The 23,022-nt window shown below is 35.0% G+C and overlaps 2 long non-coding RNA genes across 3 annotated transcripts in view; one reads left to right on the forward strand and one right to left on the reverse strand.

The window, feature by feature from the left end:
* Positions 1-23,022, forward strand: part of LOC111096377 — a 352,626-nt gene that overhangs the window by 251,246 nt on the left and 78,358 nt on the right. The window lies entirely within an intron of this gene.
* The window catches only part of LOC111096378, a 32,692-nt gene continuing 30,370 nt past the window's right edge, over positions 20,701-23,022 (reverse strand). For both annotated transcript variants that reach the window (XR_005361179.1, XR_005361178.1), the window contains one exon: positions 20,701-20,851. This is a non-coding gene — a long non-coding RNA (uncharacterized LOC111096378). The remainder of the gene's footprint in view (positions 20,852-23,022) is intronic.

Below are 23,022 nucleotides of genomic sequence, written 5' to 3' on the forward strand. Positions count from 1 at the left end.
AGTAGTATTCTTATGAAGAAGTTAAGAGAATCGTCAGGTAAATGTCAACCAGGCTGAATTTGACATACCTGTGGGATGGCCAAATGGAGCTGTCCAGTAACACTTTGGAACTAATGTTCTCAAGTTAATAAACAAGCATGAGACTGATGTTATGAATGTGAGAATTACCAGAAGGGGTGGTAACTGAAACCCTAATTCTGGATGAGATTTTCTAGAAAGTCTATTTAGAGAATGGCTCCTAAAATAAATGTGATACATACCTATGGAGAAATAGAAGTGCAATTAAATGTAAAACCAACATGATATTGTATGACCCAGTATGGCTTTCAATCCATAATATTTGGGTTCAAATTCCAGCTCCACCCATTATTAGCTTCTGACCTCAGACATAAATAACCTATTTTTGCCTCAGTAGTCTTGTTTATAAATGGAAACTATAGTAGTGCTTCATACCTAATGTTCTTATGATTCAGTGAATTAATACTGCATATCACTTAGAACTTTGCCTGGAATATAATAAGCACTTAACACATGTTAAATACTATTATTAAATTTAGGGATCACAGACCCCTTTAAGCATCTGAAGGAGGCCATTCACTTTCTTTGCTAGGAAAACTCATTATAAAATTCAAGGACAATTCAAGAGGCTGATAGATCCCCTGGGGTCTATCCATGGAATGCAAGTTAAATGCTTTGATGTAGAGTAAGAAGAAAAGAAGGCCAAGAATAGAATCCCTAAAGAAGACCAATATTAATGAGTAGGTGGAAAAATTAAGATAATTCTCCTAGATTATGATTTCCATCTGCTTCTTCCACATCTCTCCTGTTGAATTGGGTTCCTCACCATCTAAAAGGCAGGTTAGCTCTGAGGCCTAGTTTTAGGGACTGTTATCAGTGTGTCTGTCTTTTCTTATCCCCATCTCAGCCAGATATTTATCTTTCCTGTCTCTCCTCTTCTAGGAAGTCATACAGTTTGCCAGTCCCCTCGCATTTGATTTTGAGAGCTTCCACAACCTGCATTTTTTCTTCCAGAGGCCAACTCTTTCTGCTCTTTTAAGTGTAAAGCATTCTCCAGAGTCCACCTGTTTTCAAGAAATATTTTCTAATTAACCCTATCTGTTCATAGATTCACTTATACTTTCCCAAATTGATGGATGAATCTGCCACTGTTTTCTTTTATATTCTCTATTAGAATGTGGTTAAGAGCAATTTTGTCTACTTAAAGTATTTTAAAATATTTTACAAATAAAAGAGTCATAGAGGAGAAGGAGCACTTCGGTAAAATCATCCTGAGTCTTTCCTAATGTGAAAAGATAAAAATAAGTCCTTGTAGAAAGTTTTTCTTTTTCCCAATTGTCTCAGCAAAAGCCTCTTTCTTTTTTAATCTATGTCCTGCAGTTGTGATACTACATTATCAAAGCCCTCATTTATTTCAGGTTTAAGGAAGCCAACTGACCTAGATACTGGGTCCTTCCAAAGGAGCAATATCAGAACTCCCTGACACAAAAGACACTTTCATTTTGCATTTCTTATGAAAAGCAAATTACCATAGCAATTGACCTCGAAGAGTGCATAATGAATACAATGGTCAAAATCCACTATAAGTAACGTTTGCATTTTTTCCCTCTGCAGTGTCACTTTTGAAACAAGCCTTTCTTTAAAATGGTTGCTTAAAAAAAAATCCCAATATATGCAATGAAAATACCTTGCACGTAGCATTTTGGAATTCATCCCCTATATTCTATGATTGGTCATGGTAGAAAAGATACTATGTTCACACAAATAGAGAAAATTATCTGAACTAACAGAGAGGAACAGAGGTAAGGATATTCCTAAAAGATTAGCCTCTTTCTCTGTGTTTAGAATATGTACACCTACATATAGCTCCACTTTACTATAGTCGGTGGAAGGGTTACCCTATGGAGTTTACAGTTAACTGAGATGCCTGGAGTGTTAATGTTCACAGAGGACTTTTAATTAAGCAGAGTAGGTATTTATGTCAACAGGAAATGAAAAGCAAGACTTGCCAAGGAAAGTTAAGAGCTTTCACACATTTCCCATTGCAGACTGTTCATTTCTCAATCGAGTCAGTAGGATGTTTGTGTCCTTTTAGGGATGACTAAGGAAATCACCATGACCAATGAATACGTGTTATCCAAGAAGGATCAGACATCAGATTTTTCAGTATTTTCAGCTAGTTTTAAAACCAAGTAAAAGGAAGTTAACCTCAATTTAGACTTTTCTTTGCCTTCTTCCATAAATCAGCTATAGTTGCTTGTTTTTAAGTTCTGGTGTCTGTTCCAGGGTCTTATTATTATTGCACTTTTTAATCTCTGATCCTGGTGATCTTCCTCCTCTTCCTCTTACTAAATATCACATACAATAAGGGGAGGCAGAGCTTTTTGTTGAGGTTTTCTGTGCCCTACTTCTGCAGCTGGCACCTCATCCCCTGCTGCACTAAATCGACACTTCTGGAAGTAGCAGCTTCAGAGTGCCTGACGAGAGCCATTGCTTGCCCAAGTGTCAATTTAGTGCAGCAGGGGATGGAGTAGCAGCTGCAGCAGGAGAGAGACCTTATTTCACACTTAGAAAACAATTGCAAAAAATGCCAGAGGGAGGGGAAACTGGTTGGAGAATAGAATGGTTGAAAGTAAAAAAAGGAAGAAAAAAGAAGGAGAAAAGCTATGGGTGTGGGGAGAGAAAATAAATAAATAAATAAATAAATAAATAAATAAATAAATAATAAAATTACAAAGAAGAATGAATAAAAGGTATTTTGTCCTAGAGTTATGTGTTTCATTTCTCTAAATTTAGAAATATCTTTTGCATAATAAACATATGTCACATACAATATGAAGCTACCATCTGTTTATACCTTCTAAAAGGAAAACAAATAACCAAATAATTAAACCAACAAATTCTATGCTGTTTACTACCAAATTGGTTGAGTGCTTGATAAGGACTGATTCTGTGCTGTGTCTCAGGGAGAATATGAAAAAAAGAAAAAAAGAAAAGAAAGGGCTCTGAGATTTTTAACTTGTAAACCAATGTGCATTATCAACACAGAAAAAAAGGAAAATTAATTAAGAGTCAAAAACAAGAGAATTCACTATAAATAAGCTTCATTAAGATAATATCAATCTTCCATTTTCTTCTTGATTTTAATATCCTATGAACATTTCTAGTCATATTCAGACTCAGGGACATGTCTGGGACAGATATTTCACAGACATTGCACTCTTGATAGTGACTGCTAGTGTTTCTAGACACAAATGCAGATCTTTCTAAAAACTCATTAAGAGAGCATCACAAGTTGCTAGACACACACACACACACGAACATATGTATATACATGTGAAGTTATTTCTCATTTGGATGCTCTGATTTCTCTACTATATCATAGTTGTAGCCAACCTCTAACTCCTCAAAAATAAAAAAAAGAATAAATATTAGAAAATGCTTACTGCAGTTTATTTAGTCATCTTCAAGAATTAGACACAGAAGAATCTAGTTAGTCCAAAACTTAAAATTAGGGCTTTTTGATGGAATCAACCATAATGGCACTTAAACCAGCTTGGTTCACACATAAACTGCAGATGATTCAAATGTAGTTGTGACTAGAGTAGAGTGAATTAATTAGATCAATGTTGCTAAAGTGTATTCCACAAAGATACCATTTCAGTGCCAAACAACTTAGAGAAATACTGTGTATTCTATAATCCATATGTCAGTGGCCAGAACACAAAGGGAAATATCTGCAAACCTTTGCATTATAAAAAGTAGTAACAAATGAAGATTAAATGCAAGTTATCCTTATGTATAAAGACAACAGAAAGATATTCTTAAATATGGAGAAATTATTACTACTGTACTCTGGGAAAAAAAAGGACGTTGTGGCTCCTTACACAGTTTGGATATTGTGGACATTGTTGTTATGAACATTGGGGTGCAGGTGTCCCATTGTTTTACTACATCAGTATCTTTGGGGTAAATACCCAGTAGTGCAGTTGCTGGGTGATAGGGAGCCCTATTTTTAACTTCTTGAGGAACCTCCACATTGTTTTCCAGAGTGGCTGCATCAGCGTGCATTCCCACCAACAGTTTCTGCTAATTTTTTAATTGAATTATTCATTTTTTAGGGTGTTGAGTTTTTACAAAGTTCTTTATTTTGAATACTAACCCTTTTTATCAGATATGTCATTTGTAAATAACTTCTTACATTCTGTAGTTGCCTTTTATAAACTAAAAAGTCTAAAAAGTGAAATGAGAACATAAAAAATAAAAACAAGATAAATAAGTAAAAATAAGCATGCGTTGCAAGAGATCTTGAAAAAACAGGTAATGGTAAAGAAACATTTTTTAGATAATATTAAACTAAGTATTGAAATAGAATTAAATGAGTAAAAGCAATAAATAGCTATATAAAAAGTCATCTCCCTGGTTAATGCAAAGGCCAAATCTTACTCTGTCCTGTAAAAGTAACACATAAACCAGAAATGTCAAAAAAAAAAAAAAAAATACGGGAAAACGCATATCAAGGAAAACAAAATGAAAGAGGAGGAGGAAATAAGATGGGGATGAAAGACCATGCTATGATTACAATAATAAGATGAAGAATTTAGGAATTGAAAGCAAAAGTCATTAAATAGGATTAAAAGTGCGAGTTGTATGTCAGGATCCCTCACTATTGTATATCATAAAACACGATTTGAAACTAGAATTTGTTGGCAAAACTAGAGACCAAAAAATATGGGTCTCCAAACCGTACTACATTTGTATTTATGTGACTAAGGTTAATTATAGCTCCGTGTGTAGGAACATCCACATCATCACATAATTTACTATGTTGCTCTTTTGCGTGGTGTCGTTTTGAGTAGCAAAGTTTTATCTATTCCAGAAAACCCCAGATCACTTTTATTCACAGAAAAATTGTATCTACAGTCTACCGCTGTTTAATTTGCTCATCTCCGTTTTCTAGTACGATGAAAGCTATCAACATATGTTGAATGCCTACTATGTGTCAGTTCCTGAAGAATTTTGTATGCCTTCTCACTAGAATTCAATGAGTTGTGTTCTTGTTTTCTCTCATTCGATATGACAACACAATCATACAACAAATATATTGTCTAAGACTCATAGCTAGTTAGTGGTGAAGCAGTGTTCAAATCCAGATAATTTTAAGCCTACATCCTTATCACTTTCCTATATCCCTTCCTATACTGACTTATGTTTCTGTAACAGGATATTCAGTTAACAAAAGTTAACATTGATTAAAAGATGACAGAACTTATGCAGAATTTTGTGGTAAACATCTCTACATTTTAGGGAGGGATACATTTCCAGAGATATTCTGTGTATACAAGTTGCAACTACTCTTTTGCATCTTTTTTTTTTTTTAAGATTTTGTTTATTTATTCACAAGAGAGAAACAGAGAGAGACATAAGCAGAGGGAGAAGCAGGATCCCCACGGGAAACCCGATGTGTGACTTAATCGCAGGACCCCAGGATCACACCCTGAGCCAAAGGCAGATGCTCAACCACTAGCCAGTCAGGTGTCCCTTGCATGTTTATTTTTAATAAAAAATATCTTTTAGAGATTGCCTTATGTTAGTACGTGAAAAAAATTTCATTCTTTTGAATGGTTATATATTATATGTCATTAATATCTGCTCCTATAAAGATATAGTTTGCACCTAATACTTTGCCATTATAAATAACTGGATAATTTCACATGAATAATTATGCAATGATTTAAGTACACTTCCTTATATAAAATCAAGAGTTAGATGATGCAATAGAAACAAACTTACTTTTGGAGTGGCAAGGAAAAAGTTAAAATATCTAAAAATAGATGCAACCAAAATATATAAAAACTAGCTATGAGGTTGCTGGATAAAATGATATATACATTAAATGGGTGACTTAATCGGTTAAGAGTCTGACTCTTGATTTCAGGTCTTGATCTTTGGGTCATGAGTTCAAGCCTTATGTTTGGTCCCACACTGGTTGTGCAGCCTCCTTAAAAAAAAAAAAAAGATATATACATTTAAATTTTGATAAGTATTCCCAATGTCCTTTTCATACAGCTTGAAATATTTTTCACTCTCTTCTATATTTAAAGTTTGCCTGTTTTCCCACTCTATGGCTAACATAAACTTTGGGTATTTGCCAGTCTAAGTGACAAAACACATCTCTTAATTTTAGCCTGCATTACTCCTAATATGAGTAAGCTTGGTCATCTTGGAGGTTAAGAACTTGCTCCCCCAATTGTTTGAAAAAACTGTTCAAATCATTTGCCTACAGTTTATCACATTATTAAAACTTATTGTTACTTCCATACAGGCACTATTTATATATCAAAGTTAATTATGTCTTTTTCTGAGATGAGTTACATATATTTTTATACTGGCCATCTATCTTTTGATTAAGTTTCTGATGGTGTTTACAATCAAGATATTTTTATGTAATGGAACTTATCAATCTTTAATAGTATGACTTCAGGTCATGATGTATTTCTTAAAAGGACTTTCCTTATGCTGAGATTTAAAAAAATTTTTCCCATGGTTTTAGAAATTTAGGTTTTCAGTATATATATATATATATATTTTACCATTTATGTATTTCATACACCCAAAATTTCTTTTAGTAAAATATGTAAATAGGAATGCAACTTTATTTTTTCCCAAATGGCTATCCAGTTGGTCCAACACCATTTTTTGAATGACTTCATCTTTCCTCTGATGATTTGAAATGCCATCATCATCAAATAAACTATTTCAGTGTGATCTGAACTATCAGTACTTTTGTTTGGCAGTTTCTGAGTATGTTTTAAGTAATATAGGTTTATAATACATTTGAATGTTTCATGATGTTTGTCTTCTCTCATTATTCCTTATTTCTTTAGATTTTATAGGTTTTTAAAATTTCTGTGAACTTCAGATATATCTTTTTTTTTTTTTTAAACCTTTGGCTCAAGTCATGATCCCAGTGTCCTGGGATCAAGTCCCACCTCGGGCTCCCCACAGGAACCCTGCTTCTCCCTTTGCCTCTGTCTCTGCCCCTTTCTCTCTGTGTCTCTCAGGAATGAATGAATGAATGAATGAATGATTGATTAAACAAACAAATAAAAATTCTGATATTTTTACTGGGATAATGCTAAATTTATAAAATAGCTTAAATAGAATTGACATCATTATGGTATTGAATTGTCCTTTCTAAAAACAAGTTTGTCCTTTCTGAAAACAAGTTTGTTCTTTTGTGTCACTTATGGAAGTTTTAGAGTTTCTTCATATAGCTTGTACATTTTTGGAAATTTAAACAGAAATGTTTTATGTTTTCCCATTGCTGTTGTGAACAGACTCATTTTTCCCATCATATATTTGAACTGGTTGTTTTTGGTACATATGGTGGCTATTGGTGGACTTGAGTGTGTTAATGAACTTGAAACGGTTGTGAGTGTGTTAAGCACTCCACTTCTCATTTTTCCAGTCATTTGAAGCTATTTCCATATTTTTTCTCGAAAGGGTCACTCTTTCTCTTGGGCCTCCATGAGCCTGTATATGGTATCTCCTCTTCCTGGAAGCCTCTGTCTCCCTTCCTCTTTCCCCTTGTATTGCTCAACTATACCTATTTGCTCTTTAAACCTTTGAGATCTTTTTAAGTTTATGCCATCATATAAGAGCTCTCCTTACAAATTCTGGTTGCTGTCATCTACACCAAAGTTTTGCCTTCATAGTGTCATTTCTCTCCTTCTGTCACCATTTTTTTGGAGTTTTTGTATCCTTGTAAAGATGCAGTGGACATCTGGGTTGCCTGGGTGGCTCAGTGGTTGAGCATCTCCTTCAGCCCAGGGTATGATCATGGAGTCTCCGGATCGAGTCCCACATCAGGCTCCCTGCATGGAGCCTGCTTCTCTCTCTGCCTATGTCTCTGCCTTTCTCTCTCTGTGTCTCTCATGAATAAATAAGTAAAATCTTAAAAAAAAAATAAAAAACTTTCAAAAAGTAATTTTCTGATTTTCCCTCAGTTTGAAAACTCTGGAAAGTAAGGACTTTGTCTTGCTTTATGTTGGAAGTCAATAATGGCAACTTTAAAATATCTGTTGACTGTAATCAGAACTTGATTATCTTCTGAATAGCAGTTTCAGTATAACTTAAGAAAATCATAATTGCCACAAATGGTACAACCCACAAAATGGGAGAAAATATCTGCAAATCATATATCTCATAAAGGATTGATATTCAGAATATATAAACACACAACTCAATAAGAAGACATATAACCCAATTTAAAAATAGAGTAAGGACACTGAGTTTTCTGAATACCATTGTTGAAGAGACTGGCCTTTCTTCATGGTTTTCTTGGCACCCATGTTGAAGATTACTTGCCCACATATATGTGGATTTATTTCTGGGCTATTTTGTATCACTAGTCTATATGTTGGTCTTAATGACAGTACTATATACTATTTTAATTGCTGTACATTTGTAATGTACATTGAAATCAGAAAGTATGATTCTTCCAGCTTTATTCTTCTTTCTCAAGATCACTTTGGCTATTCTGGGTCTTTTATGGTTCCTAGGTTTGTTTTTTCTGTCTCTAAAAAAAAAAAACCATTAGGATTTTCCTGGGGAGAGTATTGAATATGGAGATCTGTTTGGGTGGTATAGGCATTCATGACACAGGATATCATTCTATTATTTGTGTCTTCTTTAATTTCTTCCATCAAATATTTTGTAGTCTTCCGTGTACAGTCTTTCATCTCCTTGGCTAGGATTGTTCCTAAGTATTTTATATTTTTGGACCTAGTGTAAATGGAATTTTTATTTATTTTATTTATTTTTATTTTTTGGAATTTTTAAAAAATTTCCTTTTCAGGTAGTTTTGCTGTTAGCATATAGAAATATAACTAATTTTTGTAAGCTGATTTTATCTCTTGCAACTTTACTGAATTGGTTTGTTGTTTCTAACAGGTCTTTTTTGTGTGGAGTCTAGTGTTTTCTGCATATAAGGCCATGTTATCTACAGATAATTTTACTTAAACATAAGACCTGAAATTATAAAATTACTAGAAGAAAACATAGGAGAAAAGTTTCTGGACATTGGTCTTGACAAAGATTTCTTAGGTAGAACATCGAAAGTATAAGCAACGAAGCAAAAATAGACAAGGAGGACTATATCAAGTTAAAAATCTTTTGTACAAAAAAGGAAATATCAAAAGAGTGAAAAGGAAACCTTTGGAATGGGAGAAATATTTGCAAAGCATCTACCTGATAAATGGTTAATATCTTAAATATATAAGAAACTTCTACAACCCAATAGAAAAAAAAAAAAAACAAATAACTGATTTAAAAGTAGACAAAGGGGATCCCTGGGTGGCGCAGCGGTTTGGCGCCTGCCTTTGGCCGAGGGCGCGATCCTGGAGACCCGGGATCGAATCCCACGTCAGGCTCCCGGTGCATGGAGCCTGCTTCTCCCTCTGCCTGTGTCTCTGCCTCTCTCTCTCTCTGTGTGACTATCATAAATAAATAAAATTAAAAAAAAAAAAATTAAAAAAAATAAAAAAAATAAAAAAAAATAAAAAAAGTAGACAAAGGACCTGAATAGACATTTTTCCAAAGAAAACATACCTCCAGGTGTATGAAAAGGTGCTCAGCATCACTTATCATTAGGTAATGCAAACTAAGAAATGCAAACCAAAACCACAATGAGATACCACTTTATATATATATATAAAGATAAAGATAAGCATCGGTGAAAATAAGGAGAAATTGGAACCCTTAAACACTGTTGGTGAGAATGTAAAATGGTACAGCTGCTATGGAAAGCAGTATGTTGGTTGCTCAAAAAATTAAAAGATTTCAAGATACAGAAACAGCTTAAATTCTCATCAATAGGTGAAAAGATAAAATGTGGTATATACATACAATGAAATATTATCCAGCCTTAAAAAAAAAAAGAATCCTACCATTTATGGCAACATGGATGAATCTAGAGGACATCATGTTAGGTAAAATAAACAGTCTCAGAAGGTGAAATACTATATGATTCCACTTTTATGAGGTATCTAAAATATTCAGACTCCTAGAAGCAGAGAATAGGATGGTGGTTACCAAGGGCTGGGGACAGGAGGAAATGTGGAGCTATCGTTCAATGGGTACAAATTTTCTGTTATATAAGATAAATGCATTCTGTAGACGTGGTACAACAATGGGGCCTACTACTAACAACACAGTATTGTGCACATAAAATGTGTTAAGAAGATAGATCTCAGGTTCTTACCACACACACACACATACACACACACACATACACACACAGGTGATACAAGGAAACTTTCAAAGTTGATGGGTATGTTTATTATCCATTGATCACAATGATAGTATCACAGATGTATGCATATATCCAGACTCACCAAATTATATACTATTAAATATGTACAGCTTTTTTATAATATCAATTATACCTCAATAAATCTATTTTTAAAAATTGACAAAGGATTTGAACAGATATTTTCTAAAAACAGAATTACAAATGGCTAATAAGTGAAAGAAAAATGCTCAACATCATTAGCCATTAAAGAAATGCAAATCAGAATAACATGAGATCCCACTTCACAACCACTAGGATAGCTAAAACCAAAAAGATAATATCCAGTGTTGATGAGGATGTAGAGAAATTAGAATCCCATATGCTGTTGGTGAAAATGTTAAGTTGTGCAACTCTTTTGGAAAACAAGTTGGCAGTTCCTCAAACGTGAAAACCTAGAGCTCCCACACGACCTAGCATTTCTGTTCCTAGGAAAAATGAAAACACACACCTACAGAAAAACTTTTATGAATGTTCATAACAGCATTATTTATAAAAGCCCTAAATTGACAATAAAACAAATATTTATCAACTAATAAATGGATAAATAAAATGTGATATATTTATAGAAGGGAATACTTTTCAACAATAAAAAAATGAAGCACTGATACACAGATGAACCATGAAAGCATTGTGATAAGTGAAAGAAAGCAGTTACACAGGATCACATGTTTGTATTCCATTTATATGAAATGTCAAGAATAGGCATATCTATGGAGATAGAGAGTAGATTAATGATTGACTAGGGCTTGGGGGATGAAGATGTGCAGGGATGTGGGGGAGATGGGAAGTGACTGCAAATGAGTGCTGGTTTTCTTTTGAGGATGATAAAAATGTTTTAAACTTAAATAGTGGTGATGATTGCACAAATCTGAATATTGTACCCTGTAAATGAGTAAATTTTATGGTATGTGAATTACATCATAATAAAGACTTTTTTACAAAAAGGAAAATACTATTAAGTAGTTAGCAAAAATTGATAATAGCAGCTTATATTTCATGGAATTTCTACAAGTTCCAAAGTAGATATTAAATTAATACTTAAATTGTTGATGTGAATATTTTTTAGATTTATTTATTTATTTATTTATTTATTTATTTATTTATTTATGAGAGACACACAGAGAGAGGCAGAGACACAGGCAGAGGGAGAAACAGGCTCCCCACAGGGAGCCTGATGTGGGACTCGATCCCAGGATCATGCCCTGAGCTGAAGGCAGACGCTCAACCACTGACCCACCCAGGCGTCCCAGAATTTTTTTCTTTTAATTTAGAAAAAGGCATCAATAAATTTAAATTATAGATGGGTTTGATATTTATTTATTTAAAAATCATTTAGTTAATAGTCACTCATCTACTATGTACCAAACACTGAAGGGCGAAAAAAGGAAAAGAATGATAAAATGTAATGTTTCCTGTAAGGTTGAGTAGGAATGGGTGACAAACAACATAGGAGTTAGAAAGTGGTAAAGACTATATGAGTCGTTAGTGTCCTGGGAGTTAAGAATCAGCTTGGCCAGAGAGAGATCAAGGAAAGCTTAGAGGAAGGGTCAATCTTGAGCTAGATCTTACTATATGGCTAGGGCTTAGATGTGTTTACTGGGAGGCGAGAGGGTAGATGCATACAAAATAAGTTAACTTATACTTTACTTACATTTTGTAATATTAAAGATAAATAAATTGGTCTATGAAAGATTTGCTATGATAAGCCTTCTCATTCTGTGGGATTAATGTGCATTTTGCAAAACAGTCACAAAATTCTATCTCCTGTTCTAATTCTAGTAAACTTGCCACAACACTTTTTGTATAGATTGTAACTTAGAAAAAAGATGATCCAGATACCAGAAGAAAGGCAATGAATAAACAGGTAAAGTGAAGTGAAATTTAAGATTCAAAGAAAGAAAATAGATTTTTTGAGAGCATAATATTCAGTCTAGATACTGTCTTAATATAATATTTCTGCTCAGTAACTTTTTTCCACAGTTTCCCTGGCCCTATAAAAGGCTAGAATTGGTTTGGTAACATTTAGTCTTAAGGTTTTTCCTGACAGTCTAGTATAATAAATTGTTTCCTTGGTTAATAATAAATTTCCAGTAATAAATTGCTTGGCAGACATTGCTTTACTTCTACTTCTCAAAGCTCTCAAAGCCTTAAATAATGGCCATGTTTCATCAGAAGAAACCTTTATTTTGTACAGTTCAAAGGCTCATTCCATTGAAAAGTCCACTATGGAAAAAGTAATGTCATGTATATTGCCTTTTTTGAAGCAACCTGCAGCATTGCTTCTCAGGCTCCCACTTACCCAGTGGGCCAGAGATGGGGCAATAGTCAGCATCTCCATCTTGGAGACACATTTGAGCTAATTGACTTCCTTCATATCACACAATTTGTCACAGATCCACTTTTAGAATTCTATCTTCTAACTTAAAGTCCAGTGGGTTTCTTAGCAGACACTGCTGACTGTGGTTTGAACATTTATATATAGAAAAACCATAAGGAAAAATTCTCAGAGCATTGAACTATTTATCCCTGACTACTTCATATCTAAGTACTTTGGGCCCCACTTGCCTCCCCTGCTGCCTGTCCTCCTCTCATCTGGGTTTAAGATTTCCCCTTTGAAACTTAAATTCACTATACTCTACTCTGGAAATGAAACTTTGCTTCTTCATGCTCTATTTCTCTATGTATTAAGGGAACTAATACCTTCCCAAAAGAGCTGTGCTTACATCAAAGGCAAGCTGAGCCCCTTTCTTTGACAGTGCACCTTGCCATAGCATCCTTATGAGTTTCTGTCTGAGAGAGAGAAGAAAGACACTATCCTCCTAAGTTCTCTACATTAAAAAAAAAAAGCAAACAAAAACCCTAAAGTATCAAAGCCCATTGTCTTGCAAAAAGATACTGCCATAAACTTCTTAAATAGTATAGAATTAACCTGGAATCCCACAATAATAATATGCACACATTTTGCCTTCAATTTAAGAGGTGAATTTGGTCAATAAATTTCTGAAAAAAATAAAATATATTTCATAAGGCATGACCCTAGAATGAGAAGCCCAGAAAGCCTATAATTGTAGTATTTCTTCCTTTTACTTATAATATTACTGTTGAAGTTTCTGACATATATATATATATGGCAGTATCTTAGAAAACTAAACTTACTCTTGCCATATGATCCAACATAACAAAATAGGGAGGAGATATTCATGAAAATTACAGTCCTCGTTTCTATAAATGGTCATGTATTTATAGCCGGTATTTATAACTACCTTCTTCCTTTACTTGTTCTATATTCCCTTTCCTTCAGCAAGTACATCAACTGGTTGTGGCTGGTAAAGACCCAGTGGAGTGATCCGAAACTTCATGCCTGAACTCTCTGGACTATTAGTAGCTCTACTTGAATTGGGTTCTTGTAGTTTTCCATTGACCTTAATCACAGAGTATGGTAATACTAAGGCACACTCTAAGGTGTCTCCTGTATCATAACCTGGGTGCTTTAAACAACAGGAGTTTATTTTCCATTGTTCCAGAGGCTGGAAAGTCTGAGATCAGGGCACCAGCATAGTCATGGTCAATTCCTGGTTAAGAACCTTTTCCTGGCTTGCAGACAGTGCTTTCTCACTCTGTCCTCACACGGAGTAGAGAAAGAATGTAAGTAAGCTCTTAACTATCTCTTCTTATAAGGGCACCAATCTCATCCTAAGGGCCCCACCTTTAAAATTTCTTCTAAATAAAGCTAAATACCTCCCTAAAGCCCCATCTCCATGTATTATCACATTGTGGTTAGGTCTTTAAGATATGAATTTGGGGGGAAACAATTCAATCCATAGTGCCAATATTCAAAATGAAAAGAGGTCATCACCATAGAAACTGCAACCATTAAGAGAATAATAAAATGATATTATGAATAACTTTCATGTTAAATGTTAATATATCAGGGATTTCAGATGAAGTGCACAAATTTCTTTAATGACACAAATTGCCAAATCTTATTCAAGAAAAAAATAGAAAACCCAAGTAATGCTATAGTTATTAAATATATTGAATTTATCATTAAAAATCTTTACATTAAGGAAACTCTAGGCCCAGTGACTTCAGTAGTGAATTCTATTATTTAACCATATACAGACTCTTTTAGAAAATAGAAAAAGATGGAATACTTACGTACTTATTTTATAGCTATATAATAATAGCTATAAAATAATAGCTATAAAATAATTAATACTTATTTTATAAGGTCAGTGTATCAGGTATCTATTGCTGCATAACAAGTTTCCCTAAAACTTAATGGCTGGAAAAATTATTGATTATTTCAGTTTCTGTGGATCAGGAATTCAAGGGAAGTATAACTGATATTTCTGGCTTACAAGGGTCCCTTATAAGCTTGCAAGGAAGATGTTAGCCAGGTCTGCAGACGTTTCAGGGCTCAAACAGTAGAGAATTTTTGACAAGAGACTAAGGTAATTCCATGAGAAAAAGAAAGTCTTTTTAACATATAGGGCTGTATCAAATGAATAGCCACATGGAAAAAAAAAAAAGAACTTATAATTTTTGAACCTAAAGAACCTTACTTTTTACCTCACACCATTCACAAAAATGAACTCAAAATGAACCATTGACCCAAGGGTAAAAGATAAACTGTAATACTTCTTATAAACTAAAAGAAAACATAGGAGAAACCATTTGCAATCATAGTGAAAGAATAATTTTCTTAAATACTTTAAAAGTATGAACTATAAAAGAAAAAAGTTTAAAATGGAATCACTGAACTTAAAGTGTCTGCTATTTGAAAGACTGAATTAAAGAAATGAAAAGGCAAGACCCAACCAAGTAGAAAATACTTGCAATACGTGTGTCATATATATATATGACAAGGATCTTCGCTCTAAGTATGTATTTCTTACAACTTACTAAACTGCATATTTCCATCTAAAAAGTGAACAAGAGATTTGAACAGACATTGCACAAAATATGATATATGAAAGGTCAGTAAAAACAGGAAAAGATGGTCAGCATCATTAACCATTAGGTCAGTGCAAATTAAAACTGCAATGTATCACAATACAACGACACACACAAAAAAAGTAACCAAAATTAGAACAATGATTATGCCATTCTTAGTAAGGATACGGAACAACTGGAATTCTCATACCATGTTGGTAGAAATGTACATAGCACAACAACTTTGGAAAACAGGTTGGCAGTTTCTTAAGGCATTAAATAAACACTTAACATATGACCCTGCAATTCTCGTAGGTATATACCTAAGATAAATTAAAACATTTGTGCACACAAAGACTTGTATAAGAACGTTCATGAGAGGTATTGGGGAAGAAGTCACTGTGGGACCAGTCACCCTTCTTCGGGATTGTTCATCCATTCCCTGGGTTTGGAACATTCTTCTACATGGAAGACATGTGCAAGATATTACTTGGCCCCATATTCTTCTTCTTTATTAAGAGAAATTTTTCCCTGTTCTGAGTATGTTGTGAACTTCCATGCATTTTTAAAGTCTATGCATCACATGGCACCTACCCATTTCCACAAGTATATCTGTCACCTGCAGAAGGAGGAAACCAGGCCTTTGCCTATATCAGCTATTGGAAAGGACTTGCCGGTCACAAGAGACCAGTGTAACCTACAGACGCTGATCTCACTGTGTCTCTTCTTTCTGTGAATATATCTTGTTACAATCAATGCCTAATGTGTGAGTCCTCCTTGGTGACTCCAAACCCATAGAAGATGAATTGAATCAGGTGTGTGGGCTCTTACTTCTGGTGGTGGGCAGTGGTACAGTCTCTGTCATCATCCATATAATAGAAATCTGCACTTGGGATGGGTAGCTAGATCTTGCTGCTGGACAGGTTTCAGCCCAAACTGGAAACAATCCAGTTTCTTTTCTTTGAAAAGAAAAATAAATTGTAGCTTATCAATAAAATGGGGTCTTACTCACCGTGAAAAGAATAAGCTGCTAATACATCCAAAAACCATTAATGAGTCTCAAAAATATTATGATGAGCAAAATGGGCCAGATGCAAAAGAGTGAGTAGCATGAAGATTTTCATTTATATAAAATACTAAGAAAGGCAACTCTAATATGTGGTGACAGAAAGAAGACCAGTGGTTTCCTGGGTTTGAGTTGGGGGTAGGGGTGGAGATTGACTAAGCAGGGGCACAAAGGAATCTTTTGGGATGATGGAAATGACTTTTATCGTGATTGTGGTGGTGGTTAAATGGGTATGTGCTTTTGTCGAACTATATACTTAAAATATGTGCATTTTCTTGATTATAACTCATATCTCAATAAACTTGAGTCCAAAAATTAAATAAATATAAGTACACTGAATATTCTAATGAAAAACCAAAGATTGTCAGATTAAATTTTAAATATCCATTTTATGCCATCTAAAATGATATTTCCGGGATGCCTGGGTGGCTCAGTGGTTGAGCATCTGCCTTTGGCTCAGGTTGATCCCGAGGTCCTGGGATCCAGTCCTGCGTCAGGCTCCCCAGAGGGAGCCTACTTCTCCCTCTGCCTATGTCTCCGCTTCTCTCTGTGCATCTCTCATGAATAAATAAAATCCTTTAAAAAAATGACATTTCCAGCACCAAAAGATTCAGAAACATTTAAAGGAATAATCGGAATAAGACTTAACAGACAAGTGTTAACAAAATACAACTGCTATAAACAATGAATTAAAGATATAAATGCTGACTTAGAGAGATGACCATGATAGATTATATGGGGAAAAAAATGACCCAGGATATAACATACTGTAGGTGTGTCTATTAGTCAGGGACCCACGAGAAAGAGCACAATGTAAGGTTTAATTGATGAGTATGATATGAGGGACTATTCACCTAGGAGGGGGCAGGGGTGAGGGAGTCCACAAAGCACGATGGGGCATCTGGTGTAGCAACAGCAGGAAGCCACTGCCGCCTCTCAGATGTGAATGGGAAAACCCAAACCTAAGAACACAGCCTCAGCTGCCTGGTACCAATGGAGGAAGGGACCGTTTGGGAGAAGAGTGACAAAGGGGTATAAGTTCTTCTTCCAATATTCTTCCAGCACCTCCCGCAAGCCACACCCTGGCAAAGCCATCATCACAGATCAGCCTCCCAGTAGACAGAGTCAAAGGAAGAATGTATGATGGTCACAGTGACAAGTGTAAAACCATCCGCCCAGATAGCACTCTGTCGAACACCAGCACACAAAAGGGACACACAAAAAAGCAAAAGCAAACCAAAACAGAACCCCAGAAATCTCTCTCCTGGGTGCTCTCTCTCTCTTATTTGTTTTATCTATCTTAATATATTTTTATGAACCTGAAGAAATGACTTCTGTGGAAAACCACAAAATTATTGATACTGATTTAAACAAGAAACATTAGAATTTAAGAGGAGTTGGAGAGGGAAATATCTTTTTATTTATTCATATCATTTCATTTGTTTCAATGTGCATATATCAGTTTTGCACTTTATGACTATACACTGAAATAAAGTGGTACTGTACAAAATACAAATGTATAAACATGCATATAAAATTAAATTTCACAAGAACCGTAAATATTGACAGTGCTTCTGGTTTGTCTTGTTTCTTTCTACGCTAAAATTTTTTTCAAAAATATTTTTATCTTATTTTTTCTCTTCATCAAAATTAAATTAACAATAAAACTTCTTAAAACAAAACAAACATGATGTAGTATTTATTAATAAATGGCATCATGACTAAACTTAAAGTGACATTACATGACAACCAAAATCATCCGTGCAGGGCCAATGTACCAGTACTCTTAAGAATCATGGTTACTGGGACGCCCGGGTGGCTTAGTGGTTGAGCGTCTGCCTTCGGCCCAGGACGTGATCCTGGGGATCTGGGATCGAGTCCCACATTGGGCTCCTTGAGGGGAGTCTGCTTCTCCCTCTGCCTGTGTCTCTACCTCTCTCTCTCTCTCTCTGTGTCTCTCATGAATGAATAAAAATCTTAAAAAAATAAAAAGAAAAAAAGATCATGGTTACTATCTTTAAAGGTTGCTAAATTTAAAATTAGTAGGTATAGAAGTATATGAGTGAGTATGTGTATGTGTGCTCAACATACATGTACGTGTCTCACATATGTATATTTTATATTAAATGGAATATTATTATATAAAGATGGAATAAGAATTCTCCTTTCAATTAAACCCTGATTTCTCTTTCTAGATGCTCTCGTCCATTTTTCTTCATGGTTCCTGGGTCTAGCTTCTCCTTTGTTCATCATCATTATTATTATTACCTTTCCTTATCTGTCATTCTCCTTGGTTACCTTTGAAGTGAATATTGGGAAGCATTTCCTTTCTGGGGACACAATAGCTTGCTTAGCCTGCTTTCTGCTGGAGCAAGCTTGAGAGCCAGCAGGTCGATTTAGTCTGGACTTTTGGGTGTTTGGGGCAATAGAATTCAATCAAAACTTAGTACCTTTCTCTCTTTTTCTTTCTTTCTTTCTTTCTTTCTTTCTTTCTTTCTTTCTTTCTTTCTTTCTTTCTTTCTTTTTCTTTCTTTCTTTTTCTTTCTTTCTTTCTTCTTTTTCTTTTCATCTTACCTACACATACACATATACACACACATGCTTAAACAGTGATTTTTTATTAAAATTGTTTTTAATTTTCTGAAAGATCTTTACACTGAATATAATCTGTGGCTCATTTCTGGTTCTCAAGTACAGCCTAATCATGTTGTTGTAGGTGCCTGTAGTTATTTGTTTCCTACATCATGTAATATTTCATAGTGTAAATATGCCAAGTGCTCCCTTTTTCTTTTTTTTTTTTTTAGGGATTTATGTGTTTATTTTAGAAAAAAATATGCCAGTGAGGGGAGGGGCAGAGGGAGAGGGAGAGAAAATCTTCAAGCAGACTCCCCACTGAGTGATCCCAGGTTGGGGCTCCAACCCATGACCCTGAAATCATGACTTGAACCGAAATCAAGAGTCAGACACTTAACCAACTGAGCCACCCAGGGGCCCAAATTTCCCCCTCTTTTCTATGGTAAGTTCCAATATTCTGCTATTACTGACAGTCTTGGTGTGCACATTTCTGTATATATTTCCTGGTGCAAATGTGCAAGAGTTTATCTTGAGTAGGTATGTAGGAATAGAATTGCTGGGTCTTCGGTTATATTCAACTTTATGAGGCAAAAACAAAATATCTTCCTATTTATACTCGAACCAGCCATAGTTAAGATATTCTTTCAGCCCACACTGTATCTAACAGCATCATAAGACTCCTTAATTTTTGCCAAACAACGGAGTATAAAATAATATTTAATTTTGGTGATGTTTTATTATTTATTTGCTATTTGATAACTTCTTATCTGTTTTCCTCCAGTAAAATATCGTCTTCATAAAGCCTGGAAGAAAAAAAAAAAAACCCTCAGCAGGTTCCTGATCTATTTGCTTCCAGTCAATTCATGTGCCAGGAAACACACTCAGAGTTTATTCTTAGACATAATTCTGAAACCAAATTGATTTATTTTCTTCTAGCCTCCCTGCCCCTCTCTTTTAATATAATGATGAATACCTTTAGGCCATCTGAAATAAAAGGTGGAAAGATCATACTCTATCTGATCTCTTTTGTAGGACTAACTCTCTTTGTTCTCTGAGAAGTTTTACTGAGACTTTGATGCTCAAAGTATTTTTCAAACTTATCTCTTACTGTCTGAAGTCCGGGAACAATTCACCTTTCCTAGCCTTGGAAACTCCAAATGTATAGTCTCTCTATTCCCTCTTATTTCTGCTTATAAACCAGTCAATTCTTCCTTGAGTTGATCTATTTTAATACTTCACCAAAGGGGAAGTGGCCAATATAAACAGTCTTATTATTTCCAATCACTTTTTCTAAAGCAGTGGTTCTCAATCAGGATCAGTTTACTCCCTCTGGGGGCATTTGGCAGTGTCATGACTAGGAAGATGTGATGGCATCTATTAGTGGACCCCAGAGATGCTACCAAACATCCTACTATTAATAAGACAGCCACCCACAGCAAAGAATTACCTAGCCTAACATGTCAGTTGTGCTTTTGTGGAGAAATCTTAATCTAGAGAGATCAGCTCAGAATGTACATTGTCTGCTTTCTGACTTATTATGGGTGATAGTATGAAATGTTTACCATTACATAACATGACTTTCCATCTTTTCAACTTTCCAACTATTTTTTGCTAACTAGTTCTAAGGTAATGTTACAAATCTTAAGCCTTTTGTTACATTAATACTTCACTTCAAGGTCACAATGTCTTTTTTTTTTTAAGATTTATTTATTTATTCATGAGAGAGAGAGAGAGAAGCAGAGACGCAGGCAGAGGGAGAAGTAGGCTCCATGCAGGGAACTCGATGTGGGACTTGATCCCAGGACTCCAGGATCACACCCTGAGCCGAAGGCAGACAGTCAACCGCTGAGCCACCCAGGGATCCCTTCAAGCTCACAATTTCTGTGTTCAGGTTGGTCTAAGGGCTGTAAGAAAAATTCAAAAATTCAAAAAAGGCCCTTGTATAATGTGGCTGTTTGTGCACAGCTTTCTTCCAAGGTATGACTCAAAGACTGAAGGTTTTACTTTCCTCAATATTTCAGAGTCCTGTACTGGGGAGGCAGATGAGGAAGAAAGAGAAAAACTAGACAAGACCGTGGGAGGATTTTTAGACTTGAAATGATATATATGATTTCTATTTACTTTCTTTGACCTGCCACACTATCTTTGTTTGTTTCTGATGTTCATAGAAATGTCTGTTGTTTTAAGCTCTTTGACTTTTTAAAAAGAAATGACACTGTATTGTTCTCATTTCAAAGGCACTTAAGCTTTTAGGAGAAAATGTTCATTGATCAAGGAAGGAAATAAAATTGCTCACCCTTGGATGTTTACTGCCAAATTTTGCATGTGACTCTTTCTGTATTTCCATTCCTATAGCTCTGTAGCATATTATTTTTTCAGATATGTTAATACCTTCATTCACTGGCCTGTGAGTTAGGTGAGTCTGCTTATCTCTATTCTGACTCATGTGTAGGTTTTAAAGCTGAATATTTAGAGGATAAACTTATTCTTATAATTTCTCAGTTCTTTTTAATGATCAATTTTCTCTTCACTTTATTCTAGCAAAATTATATTTTTTTTTCCTTTCTTGACTTGAGTGAGAGGGTGCAAGGGTTTATGAATTCCTATGTCTAGAACTAGCAGCCAGATTAGAGCTGTCATGAAAGGATTTTGCCCAATTCACCAGACAATGCATTATCCACGTCTGCAGATGGTGAACTGTAGAGGGTTCTAATAGGGTCTGTAAAGAACATACCAAAGCACTCCATGAGAGAAATAGCCAGTCATTGGATATTTGTTACTCAGAGAACATCAGATGGGAAAGAGAGACAGTAACAGCATTAGCAACTTAAACAGGGCACATCTCCCTTCTCATTAATTTACTCATTTACTCAATAGATTTGGTTTGAGCACCATATGTACCAGGCACCATTCCATAATCTAAGGATACATGAGAGAACAAAACAAACAAAGATGCTTGCCCTCTTGGAGCTTACATTCTAATGGGAGAAAGGCAGAGTGAGTTTAATATAAGAGTTAAAAGATGGATTCAGAAACCAACAATAATCTTGACTGAAACATACAGACATTTTTCACTGTATGGAAACATGGAAGCAGAGAATAATCTTTCCAGAAAAGTGCCTCTGAAAAGAAGGGAGATGCAAGTCATGAGATCCATGGCAGGCCTTTATTTTTCTTTAAAATAAGAGATATTATTTAAATGCTAAGGGGAAAGAGTTTGTACAGAAGACAATAGATCAATTAGTGGAATGAGAATTCAGAAGAAGTGACAGGGGATAGAATTCACATCAGGAGATTGAACTGTCCCTCACCAGGGTTTACTATGATAGAAAGATTTCTATACTAGTCACTTTCCAGTCTATTTCCCTCCCTCAGACCCTGCCCACCCTCTTGGCATGTACACAATCTCTCGGACCTTCTGTCTATGTGGAGCATGATATTATGTTGCCACATTTGTTAATAACATCCAAAGGATTATTGACCCTTTTGATCTCACCCTCAACTGACAATGTGATAGAATAAAGCTTGGTAACAAACATGACTTCCAGCTTTGTACACCATTTGATCCCTTTGGTAATTCTGAGAGTCTCATTAAGAGTCTCTCAGATAAAGATAGAGATAGAAATCGATAGAGAGAGATCTGCAAGCCTAGTCTCTTGTGTGACTTCACAGGGAAGCTATTTTTTTAATTAAATGTGAGGATTTCAGGATGTTTTCATAATCTAATTGTTTCTCAGAAATTGAGATGTCCAGTTCCTGCTTGTCTTTTTGCATCTTACTATGACCAACTTTAAAAATGATAGCAAGTGACAATACGAATTTTAAACGACTTATCTTAAATATGCTTTTGAATCGAGCACATGATTTATCTGATCCTGTTTTTAAAAAATCTAGTCCTCTGCTAAGCCTTTGTATATGTTCACACTACCTCATTTTTTTTTCTTTGCAAATGGCACTGATCACGTGAAAGGAAAATAGCAAAGGTTATCCTACTCTGCAAATAAGGTAACTCATCTAATTCTAATAACTATGGTCTAATCTTGGCTCTTCCAATAATACTAAAATAATTGAAAAC

This window comes from Canis lupus, chromosome 6, assembly GCF_011100685.1.
Source record: "Canis lupus familiaris isolate Mischka breed German Shepherd chromosome 6, alternate assembly UU_Cfam_GSD_1.0, whole genome shotgun sequence".
Taxonomy (NCBI): domain Eukaryota; kingdom Metazoa; phylum Chordata; class Mammalia; order Carnivora; family Canidae; genus Canis; species Canis lupus.